Here is a 13,096-nt window from a genome sequence, read left to right as displayed (position 1 = left end):
AATGCCAAAATTATAAGTAAAGATTTGATTTTTCATACATTAACATATGTTGTCCCTTGTTTACAGGCCCGTGCACAAGACGACGAGGAAGACGAGGAAGGAGGCGCAGAAGGGAGCGCAGAAGGGAGCATAGAAGGCAGCGAGGACTAGTCGTAGAAGTAGTGCTAGCTACTCTTTTTTGTACTTAAAGCCACTAGCTTGGCTTCGTGCCTCTTGTATATACACTCCTCTTACTTTTTGTACTTGAAGCCACATGACGTGGCTTAGCTTCCTTATTTTTTGTACTTGAAGCCACATGACGTGGCTTAGCTTCTTGCTATATGTATATACAAGCACTTTTTGAGCTTTCAATTTTATTGCGTTTTGGACTTGTAATGTTTTATTTGGAATTGTAATTAAAATGCAGTTGGCTGTAAGAATTGAATTACACAATGTGGATATGGGATTCTTGTAACTATATAGCATACACAACATACACATCATTCTGTAAATTTAAAAAAATATATTATAAAGCGCGTCTATCAGTGCGTCTATATACGTGTCTGTCTGTTCAACAAGCATTTATATTTGTGTCTATAAACACGTTTATAGCCGCATCTATTTAAGCGTCTACGTGTGCGTCTATACGCACGTGTGTCTGATATATAGACGCGGGTCTCTAGACGTGAAAATAGACGCATAAATAGACGCGTAAATAAGTTTTTTATTTAGTTTAGTAAACGCGTCTATGTGCATGTCTATGGGTGCTTTGTCTTGTTATGATGGATAGAGTAGAAGATAGTAGCTAGAGAATATCACGACATTGGCCCTCTCTATTTTTTTAATGATGATTTCTGTATTGAACATATATTTTGAAAATAATTATGTGCTTGTATGGAGAACCCTAATTGCAGGAGATGATGACAAGAACCTTGCAACCAAATTGATGATTGGATGACCCATGGAGCTTGGATGTGGACCTTGGATCTTGCACTGGCACATGGAATGGATGATGAAGGGGGTGGTCGCTAAGGCACTAAAGAAGGACTAGTGCTCTTCCAAAAAGACTTCAGGTAAGGAACGCTTTACACAACTGCAGTCAAAAAGAGTGGGCCACAAGGAAAAGGAAATTAAAGAGAAGCTCTCAATGGTGGAGATAAAAGGAGCCAATAAATGGTCAAGGTTTTGCATGAAAAAGGAAGGATGTGGATTAATGGAACTATTAGTTGGATCTCTATTAAGAAGGGTGGTAAGATTGATTCAGATCCATCTTCTAGCTTGTCTCAGGGAGTAAAGGGTAGTCCATCATGTTTCAATAAGCTTCGTGCTCATTTCAGTTTATGGTGGGAGATGCCCATCTTGTTTTGCTAATTTTAATTTGCAGGTCAAGAGTCGAGCCGATTCATGTTCAAAATTCTGAGGGAAGATAAGAGTTGTTGATTTATAGCCCTACGTGTAGGCTCTTATTATTTGAAAATACAATACCAGTACAAGGAAATTGGCAATTCCAAATGCCATACTGTTATTTTAGAATCCAAGTAGTGAGCATCTCGCAATGTACATTTTTTGTAGAGAGGTAGTCCTCTTAGTTAACAATCCTGCCTAATAGAATAGAAGCATCATGGGCTAAGGCATTTATAGAACAATCAGCTTTAGTGTGTAATTTCGCTCTCCATAGAAGTGGGAATTTTTTCAAACCCACTACAAAGGAGAACTTATATCACCACATCTATGATTCTGGGGAAATAGATTTTTAAAATCTATAAGAGTAGATTTTATATAATAGCATCTACTCCCCTAGCAAATATATTTTGAAAAATATCCTTGTAAGCAAGCTGCTTTGAAATCCAAGTGTCATGCAAGCAATGAATAGAATCATCACTTGTGATGCATGATGGTTTGGAGTCTTGGGAACATCTCCTAAAGATGGTGTGGTACTAGAGGAGGATTCTCCAACCAAGTCTATAATCTTAGGTTCTTTGTCTTCAAGAAGGTTGCTATCATACAAAGCTAATTTGGCAAGAGTCCTATTTATGGGGGATGCTTTCAAGGTAGGTAGGGGGGAGCAACTAAGCAAGGACACAACACCATGTAACAAAGTAAGTCTTGTATGGTGGACAATAATAGGAGAGGATTTGGGATCTTCTTGTCTGGAGTATGAGCAGGGGGGACCTTATTATCTCATCTGCTAGAAATAAGGACAAGAAATTAGATATTGAAGTAAGAAGACCTAAACAATTGAATCAGAACCTCACATTGTCTAATATAGCATCCCTATACATAATTATGTAAATTTAATTCCTAAATATTTCTTAGCTAATCCAGCCGACTATAAAATTTCTATTTTAATTCAATTCAATTATCTCCAAATTAGAACATTTGAGTCAATAGATATAGTAAATATAAATAATAGGTCTAAAATTTCAACTATGCTAAATATTTTTCAACTAATCCTAGATTAGAAATATATGCACAACTTGCATACTTATATACAATTGCTAATGAAAATATCACTAAAAAATATACTATTATTCATCAAAATTGGCAACACAAAGGAAGTTAAAGCAATTTCATTGTTCTAACAATACACGATAAAGTTTTCAATTCAGGTCTCTCAAAGTTGAAATATTTAAAGCACAATCAGTTTCACTATCCAGAGAACTGGCATTTGTGTTAAATCTACTACAACAACACAATCTATATAATAGCATCTATGATACTGGGAAAACAAATTTTTAAAATCTACAAGAGCACATTTTATAGTATACCATCTATGATACTCCCCCACCAAATATATTCTAGAAAATGCAACAAAAATTCTTGCAATTCTAAAAGTCAAAAGTAAGATACAAAGGCAACTACATCACTAGGCAATATTGCCTTCTCCTTTTCAGCAACCATGGGAGATGAATGCATCTCTTGTTCTATTAAACAAATACAAAATGTCAGGCCAAATGTAAAGGTAATTGATATTTGCTATAGTTCCATACATTTCATGTGGTATCCTGAACTCAAAAGATAAAATAGACTTCTGATGTGCTCTCCTTAGAAAAAAAAGAATATAAAAACCAAAAACTCATGCATTGAGTAGATGTATACATTATACCAAATACAAATTTCAGGAACTTCTTTTTTGTCTTAACCTCCAATGCTCCCATAAATGATCCAGGATGACAATAGGAGGATAGGACATGTGCTACTGAGCATGTGCATGCTCTAGCAGATGGGGGGAGGGCAAAATATGATGGGCTTTTTTTGTGCGACTAGTATCTTTTTATATCAGATAAAAAATGCTATGTAAACATAGGTAATAGCACTCATGTGTAGGAGGCAGTAGCACTAATAGGCACACATGTAGCTAGCATGGATAGGGTAGAAGATAGTAGCTAGAGAATATCATGACATTGGCCCTCTCTATTTTTTTTAGGATGATTTTTGTATTGAACATATATTTTGGAAATAATTATGTGCTTGTATGGAGAACCCTGATTGCAGGAGATGATGAGAAGAACCTTGCAACCAGATTGATGATTAGATGACCCATGGAGCTTGGATGTGGACCTTGGATCTTGCACTGGCACATGGAATGGATGATGAAGGGAGTGGTCGCTAAGGCACTGAAGGACTAGTGATTTTCCAAAAAGACTTCAGGTAAGGAACGCTTTGCACAACTGCAGTCCAAAAGAGTGGGCCACAAGGAAAAGGAAATTAAAGACAAGCTCTCAATGGTGGAGATAAAAGGAGCCAATCAATGGCCAAGGATTTGCATGAAAAAGGAACGATGTGGATTAATGGAACTATTAGTTGGATCTCTATTAAGAAGGGTGGTGGGATTGATTCAAATCCATCTTCTGGCTTGTCTCAGGTAGTAGAGGGTAGTTGATCATGTTTCAATAAGCTTCGCGCTCATTTCAGTTGATGGTGGGAGATGCCAATCTTGTTTTACTGATTTTGATTTGGAGGTCAAGAGGCTAGCCGATTCATGTTCACAATTCTGAGGGAAGATCAGAGTTGTTGATTTATAGCCCTACGTGCAGGCTCTTGTTATTTGAAAATACAATACTAGTACAAGGAAGTTGGCAATTCCAAATGCCATACTGTTATTTCAGAATCCAAGTAGTGAGCATCTTGCAATGTACATTTTTTGCAGAGAGGTAGTTCTCTTAGGAATAGAAGAATCACGGGCTGAGGCATGTATAGAAAAATTAGCTTTAGTGTGTAATTTCACTGTCCATAGAAGTGGGAATTTTTTCAAAACCCACTACAAAGGAGAATTTAGATAACCGCATCTATGATTCTGGGAAAATAGATTTTTAAAATCTATAAGAGTAGATTTTATATAATAGCATCTACTCCCCTAGCAAATATATTTTGAAAAATATCCTTGCAAGCAAGCTGCTTTGAAATCCAAGTGTCATGCAAGCAATGAATAGAATCATCACTTGTGATGCATGATAGTTTGGAGTCTTGGGAACATATCCTAAAGATGGTGTGGTACTAGAGGAGGATTCTCCAACCAAGTCTATAATCTTAGGTTCTTTGTCTTCAAGAAGGTTGCTATCATACAAAGCTATTTTGGCAAGAATTCTATTTGTGGGGGATGCTTTCAAGGTAGGCAGGGGGGAGCAACTAAGCAAGGACACAACACCATGTAACAAAGTAAGTCTTGTATGGTGGAAAATAATAGGAGAGGATTTGGGATCTTCTTGTCCAGAGTATGAGCAGGGGGAACCTTATTATCTCATCTGCTAGAAATAAGGACAAGAAATTAGATATTGAAGTTAGAAGACCTAAACAATTGAATCAGAACCTCACATTGTCTAATATAGCATCCCTATACATAAGTATGCTAATTTAATTCCTAAATATTTCTTAGCCAATCCAGCCGACTATAAAATTTCTATTTTAATTCAATTCAAGTCCAAATTGGAATATTTGAGTCAATAGATATCGTAAATATAAATAATAGGTCTAAATTTTCAATTATGCTAAATATTTTTCAACTAATCCTAGATTAGAAATATATGCACAACTTGCATACTTATATACAATTGCTAATGAAAATATCACCAAAAAATATAGTATTATTCATCAAAATTGGCAACATAAAGGAAGTTAAAGCAATGTCATTGTTCTAACAATGCACGATAAAGTTTTCAATTCAGGTCTCTCAAAGTTGAAATATTTAAAGCACAATCAGTTTCACTATCCAGAGAACTGGCATTTGTGTTAAATCTACTACAACAACACAATCTATATAATAGCATCTATGATAGTGGGAAAAAAAAAATTTTAAATCTACAAGAGCACATTTTATAGTATAGCATCTATGATAATCCCCCACCAAATATATTCTAGAAAATGCAACAAAAGTTCTTGCAATTCTAAAAGTCAAAAGTAAGATACAAAAGCAACTACATCACTAGGCAATATTGTCTTCTCCTTTTTAGCAACCATGGGATGAATGCATCTCTTGTTCTATTAAACAAATACAAAATGTCAGGGCCAAATGTAAAGGTAATTGAGATTTGCTATAGTTCCATACATTTCATGTGGTATCTTGAACTGAAAAGACAAAATAGACTTCTGATGTGCTCTCCTTAGAAAAAAAAGAATATAAAAACCAAAAACTCTTGCATTGGGTAGATGTATACATTATACCAAATACTCGGGGGGGTCACTCATCATATGTAACCCTATCACGTGAGTTCAATAGAAGGATGTTTTTTATTTCTAAAATTTACAGAAATAAATATACATAAGGGACTATTTAAAATGGTTTTGGGAAAAATTTACAGATTTGTATAGAAAAGGGGTACATTTTATTAATGAAAATTTTACAAATAAGGGATTTTAGAAATAGGCCTTGAACGCACAAGGTATAGAGGGTTTATACATAGTGACCCCCCCGAGACCAAATACAAATTTCAGGAACTTCTTTTTTGTCTTAACATCCAATGCTCCCATAAATGATCCATTATGACAATAGGAGGATAGGACATGTGGTGCTGAGCATGTGCATGCTCTAGCAGATGGGGGGCGGGCAAAATATGATGGGCTTTTTTTGTACGACTGGTATCTTTTTGTATCAGATCAAAAATGCTATGTAAACATAGGTAATAGCACTCATGTGTAGGAGGCAGTAGCACTAATAAGCACACATGTAGCTAGCATGGATAGGGTAGAAGATAGTAGCTAGAGAATATCATGACATTGGCCCTGTCTATTCTTTTGAGGATGATTTTTGTATTGAACATATATTTTGAAAATAATTATGTGCTTGTATGGAGAACCCTGATTGCAGGAGATGATGACAAGAACCTTGCAACCATATTGATGATTGGATGACCCATGGAGCTTGGATGTGGACCTTGGATCTTGCACTGGCACATGGAATGAATGATGAAGGGGGTGGTCGCTAAGGCACTGAAGAAGGACTAGTGCTTTTTCAAAAAGACTTCAGGTAAGGAACGCTTTGCACAACTACAGTCAAAAAGAGTGGGCCACAAGGAAAAGGAAATTAAAGAGAAGCTCTCAATGGTGGAGATAAAAGGATCCAATCAATGGCCAAGGATTTGCATGAAAAAGGAAGGATGTGGATCAATGGAACTATTAGTTGGATCTCTATTAAGAAGGGTGGTGGGATTGATTCAAATCCATCTTCTAGCTCGTCTCACGTAGTAGAGGGTAGTTGATCATGTTTCAATAAGCTTCACGCTCATTGCAGTTTATGGTGGGAGATGCCCATCTTGTTTTGCTAATTTTGATTTGGAGGTCAAGAGGCTAGCCAATTCATGTTCAGAATTCTGAGGGAAGATCAAAGTTGTTGATTTATATCCCTACGCTTTGGACAACATGTCCAATCCATACTGCCTTTGCAAGAGCTGTATCCCACTTGGTGATCTAATCACCTCAATGCCCAAGAAATAATGCAGCTCTCCCGAATCCTTCATCTCAAACTTCTGCTTCAATAGCATTTTCACATGAAGGATATCTTCATCACTATCACCTGCGATGATAAAATCATCAACATGAATGACAAGCAGCAGAATACCTTTCTCTGTTTTTCTCACATAAAGTGAGAAATGTGCCTTGGAAATCTAAAAGCCAATAGTGATAAGATACTATCCCATCTTGTCAGATCATGTTCTAGGTGCTTGCTTCAAGCCATACAAGGCTTTCTTCAACCTGCAAACAAACTCAGGATGAACAGCATGAACATAACCTAGTGGCTGCTCCATATAGACCTCTTCTTGCAAATCACCATGCAAGAAGGCATTCTTTACATCCATTTGATGTAAAGACCATCCCTTTGATGCAGCCATAGCAATGACTGCTCTTATGGTTGCCATCCTTGCAACTAGACTGAATGTTTCTTCATAATCAATGCCATATGTCTGTGCATACCCCTTGATAACTAATCTTGCCTTGTATCTGTTCACAGAACCATCTGCATTGTACTGGACCTTATAAACCCACTTACAGCCAATTTCATTCTTGTCTTTAGGTAAAGGCACCAATTCCCATGTGTAGTGAGCATCCCACAATGTACATTTTTCGCAGAGAGGTAGTCCTCTTAGTTAACAATCCTGCCTAATAGAATAGAAGCATGACGGCGGGCTGAGGCATTTATAGAACAATCAGCTTGAGTGTGTAATTTCACTATCCATAGAAGTGGGAATTTTTTCAAACCCACTACAAAGGAAAATTTATATCACCGCATCTATGATTCTAGAAAAATAGATTTTTAAAATCTATAAGAGTAGATTTTATATAATAGCATCTACTCCCCTAGCAAATATATTTTGAAAAATAGCCTTGCAAGCAAGATGCTTTGAAATCCAAGTGTCATGCAAGCAATGAATAGAATCATCACTTGTGATGCATGATGGTTTGGAGTCTTGGGAACATATCCTAAAGATGGTGTGGTACTAGAGAAGGATTCTCCAACCAAGTCTATAATCTTAGGTTCTTTGTCTTCAAGAAGGTTGCTATCATACAAAGCTATTTTGGCAAGAATTCTATTTGTGGGGGATGCTTTCAAGGTAGGCAGGGGGGAGCAACTAAGCAAGGACACAACACCATGTAACAAAGTATGTCTTGTATGGTGGACAATAATAGGAGAGGATTTGGGATCTTCTTGTCTGGAGTATGAGCAGGGGGGACCTTATTACCTCATTCGCTAGAAATAAGGACAAGAAATTAGATATTGGTCAGAAGACCTAAACAATTGAATCAGAACCTCACATTATCTAATATAGCATCCCTATACATAAGTATGCAAATTTAATTCCTAAATATTTCTTAGCTAATCTAGCCGACTATAAAATTTCTATTTTAATTCAATTCAAGTCTCTCCAAATCAGAATATTTAAGTCAATAGATATAGTAAATATAAATAATAGGTCTGATATTTCAATTATGCTAAATATTTTTCAACTAATCCTAGATTAGAAATATATGCACAACTTGCATACTTATATACAATTGCTAATGAAAATATCACTAAAAAATATAGTATTATTCATCAAAATTGACAACACAAAGGAAGTTAAAGCAATGTCATTGTTCTAACAATGCACGATAAAGTTTTCAATTCAGGTCTCTCAAAGTTGAAATATTTAAAGCACAATCAGTTTCACTGTCCAGAGAACTGGCATTTGTGTTAAATCTACTACAATAACACAATATATATAATAGCATCTATGATATTGGGAAAACAAATTTTTAAAATCTACAAGAGCACATTTTATAGTATAGCATCTATGATACTCCCCCACCAAATATATTATAGAAAATGCAACAAAAATTCTTGCAATTCTAAAAGTTAAAAGTAAGATACAAAAGCAACTGCATCACCAGGCAATATTTCCTTCTCGTTTTCAACAACCATGGGAGATGAATGCATTTCTTATTCTATTAAACAAATACAAAATGTCATGCCAAATGTAAAGGTAATTGAGATTTTCTATAGTTCCATACATTTCATGTGGTATCTTGAACTGAAAAGACAAAATAGACTTCTGATGTGCTCTCCTTAGAAAGAAAAGAATATAAAAACCAAAAACTCATGCATTGGGTAGATGTATACATTATACCAAATACAAATTTCAGGAACTTCTTTCGAGCAAAGGCTATCCCTCACATTTGGCTAAATTATTTGAAATCATGTTGTATTCCACCATATGCTAATCCCATGAAGCTTTTCAAGTGAGGTGCAACATAGTTTTTTAGATGATTTAAATTATTTCTCCATAAGAAATGATGTTTTGGCCTTCGCTAGGAAGGCCATTCGAACTGCTTCATGAGAGTGGGATTTTCACAATTCTATAACTCTCTTCTAATAAGAATCTTTCTTTCACACAAAAAACACCCCAAAAAAGGTATCATTGCTTATTGCAAAATCCTCAACATGGATTTGAGATGACATATGTGACCAACAAGTCACCGTACATCTCTTTGGGAAAAAAAACAAATCATGCTAGATGTGCATCTAAATGCTTTTCTACTTGCATGTGAAAGTTTGACATGTTTGTGTACAAATTGATCTTTTGTCACATACTTCACTTTGCTCTAATATGACCACAAATCCACTCGATGAAGATTGCAGTAGAACTCTCTTAGATGTGAAAGAGGCATGTAGTCCTCACTTGGCTTTTAGATGTGCATCTAAATCCTTTTCTACTTGCATGTGAAAGTTTGACATGTTTGTTGATCTTTTGTCACATCCTTCACTTTGCTCTAATATGACCACAAATCCACTCGATGAAGATTGCAGTAGGACTCTCTTAGATGTCAAAGAGGCATGCAGTCCTCACTTGGCTTTTGGATGCTATCTTACAGCATAGTGGCATTCCAAAGCTTTTGGCATAGTTGTATTGCAAAGCTTTTGCAATCTTCTATCATATACATGTGTGTGTGTGTGTGTGTTGTGTGTGTGTGTGTAAGTATATGTATATGTATATTTATATATCTATACATGTGTATGTGCATGCATTTACATGCATGCAATCCTATGAAAAAACATTTTTCCCAAGTACAAGCAATGCTAAGTCTTACCTAGACACAATTTGAAAATTCCCTAAAAAGCATTAAAATAATGAGATTTATAAATAAAACCTAAGGTTTTATCCCTTGAAAGTAAAGTCAACCTAGAACGGAACCTTCTATTCTATTTCTTAAGGAAGAGTTGCCATGTAGGAGGAGCGGGAGTGGAGGGGGAGTTAGGGGAGGTACCACTTGGTGAGAAAAGGAAGACCCTATTGCACTCTCAAGTACTCAACATGGCACTAGGGGGAGTTAGGAGAGGTACCACCTGGTGAGCAAAGGAAGACCCTATTGCACTCTCCAATACTCAACATGGCACTAGGAGGGCTTGAATTTTGAGTCCCCCACCCTTGGGCTTTTCCTTGCCCGAGTAGTCTTTCTCAGTGCCTTGCCCAAGAAGTAGTGGGTCCATTTCAAACATAAGTGCATGCATAGAGATTGGCTCTGCCTTTCTCTACTCTTACTAGGTCTCTACAGGAAGAGCAACTAGCCTCCGAATGATAAGATGCTTTAGAAAGAGGCCTTAATGTTCTAGATCGATTCGTACCATGTTTTACGAGCACCCAAGCATTAGATTCTTGAACTCTCATGGGTATGCCCATAAAGACCTTCACAATCACTGGGGCAACTTCACCCTGATCGACTGTTAACAATGTTTGCATCCTTAGCCATGTATCCAAGTGCCCTAGCAGTAGCCTCTCTCGCCATTAAAGTTCCATCCATCAATACCTTCAGCAAGGCTGCGACCACTCTCTTCCACTATGACTTTTGCATTCCTTTCATTGTTCTGTGCACATTCATACAATTTATTTGCGGCCTCTTCTTTCTATACTTCCATCCCGTGTAGTAGGATGCAGTGTGCACTTAACACACCCCCATTATTGTGCACCCAACACACCCCCATTATTGGATCTAATGAAGCACTCAATGGAATCCCCCAATTGCTACTTCTCGATATAATTTTAAGGAACCAGTTCGTGTTGGCAACCTTGTTATCCAAAAGAACATTCACCCATTTCAAATCATGCACAAATGTGAATCACTTTTGATAACGCCATTCTTGCTACATTTTCTCACAAGGATCAACCCACTTCTAGGGGCGCATGTAAAACCCCTCTAGTACCATCATCAAAGAGAAGAGAAACCTCAAAGAGGCAATGAATGAGGGATTTGGATTTGAAGATACCAAGAATTGACATCATTGGTAAAGCCGTGGAGGAAATCAATGAGCTAAATGGGAACAACCAAGAGATCCTCGATTTTCTAAGGTTTTTTCTCCAAGCAAGATGAAAGCAGGGAGGGGGGGGAAGATGAGGGGGTTGGCTATGGTGAGAGGAGGGCGAGGTGTTGGCTATGACAATGGAGCTATGGTGGCTATGACTATGGCAATGTCAAAGATGAAATGTGAATCAAAAGCTTGACCAGATTAACCTTCATTTTTTAGTCTACCTTTGCATTGACTTAGCCCTTCCCTTAGGAAAAACAAGTGTCTTCTATTCTTCCATTATTCTATCTATTCTTCTATTCCTTAGCCATGTGGAACCCAAGGGACGTGCCACATTGATAGCTTCACAGAGTGTGAGCTAGGCAAAGAGCCTCTTGGGGAGTGAGCTGAGCTGAGCCACATGGATTGCCTCTTAGGGAGGGAGTTATAGAGTGACGTTAGAGCTAGGGCATGTAGCGGGAGAGATTCAAAGCTGGAGCATGGAGTGGTTTTTAAAGTTGGTTTTTTTGTGAGAGTTCCTTCTGAGTACAAGGGAAGGTGGCACCCTCTTCTTGCCCCTTCCTCCCATGTTCTTCCTCCTTGCATGCCTTGCCCAAGGAAAGCTTCCCCATCTCCCATTCACTCCATCCCCATCTCTCCCCACCTCTCCTTCCCCCTCCCTTTCCCTCTCTCTGAAACTCAATGGAGAGAGCATACACGTGGCTATGTGATGGAGAAAGAAATATTATATGTGCAAGAGAGAGAGAGAGAGAGAGTATACCAGTGCGGTGGATTTTTTGTGTGATCAACGTCCATGGCCACTCATCTAGCTGAATCGTTGAGTAAAGTGAGCATATAACCAAGCCAAGGTGGAGGGGGTCTTAAAACTTGAATTTTATTTGTTAACATTTTATTACTTGAAATTAAGACTCCACTTTGAGACCCAACGCAACAGGTCTCTAACCTATCGTAGACGGGTCATGCTACTCGTTCTTTATTGAGAGGGTAGCATTGGAACCCGCAGTGTTGTCTTTCCCACATGTGAGCCCTACCACTAAGCTATAGAGTGCAAGAGTATATCTAGTGCAAACTAAAATATTATAAATGGCCCCTCTTCCCCCTCCCCCTTTAGTAGTGCCTTCTCTTATATTCCTTAAGGCGTTAATCCCAGACCTAGATTTGGAGGTCTGGGCAGGAAATATAGAGGTTCGGGGGAGCTCCATGGAGGTTCGGGGCAGGAGGGAGGTTTGGGGGACCAGGAGGGAGGTTTGGGAGAGAAGGAGAATGCTGGAGGAGACCACGTGGCGTCGGTAGGGGGCACAGAGGGGTAGACTGCACAACGTGGAGGAGGGAGGGAGGAGGCTTTGTGAGGTAGCAAAGGACTGCCACATGCCCACGCGCAGCTAGGTAGAACAGTGGCAAAAGGGGGCGTGGAGATCGAAGCACAAAAATCGACATAGAAGGCTCGAAAGCAAAAGGCACCATGTGGCAAATTGACACAGTGCTTGGCTGACTAGACTGCAGAAAACTATGACAATGCTGACTGCTGATTCAAGATTGCAGATTTAAGGCAAATTTAAGACTGCACACACTCCACAACACTACATTGCCATGTGGCACCACTGCATTCCGCAACCTGAGGGACACTGGGGTAAGGGGCGAGGAGAGAGAGAGAGAGAGAGAGAGAGAGAATGAGAGGAGAGAGAGAACGAGAGGGGAGAGAGAGAGAGAGAGAGAGAGAGAGAGAGAGAGGAGAGAGAGAGAAAGAGAGAAGAGAGAGAAGAGAGAGAAAGAGAGAAAAGAGAGACAGAGAGAGAGAGACATAAAGAAGAGAGAAGAGAGAGAGAGGACAGAGAGAGAAGAGAG

Source organism: Dipteris shenzhenensis, chromosome 20, assembly GCF_047967505.1.
Source record: "Dipteris shenzhenensis isolate YYH24624 ecotype China chromosome 20, Dip_SZ_1.0, whole genome shotgun sequence".
In the NCBI taxonomy this organism is placed as follows: Eukaryota; Viridiplantae; Streptophyta; class Polypodiopsida; order Gleicheniales; family Dipteridaceae; genus Dipteris; species Dipteris shenzhenensis.
The sequence above is the reverse complement of the archived record's forward strand: the minus strand, read 5'-3'. Positions refer to the sequence as shown.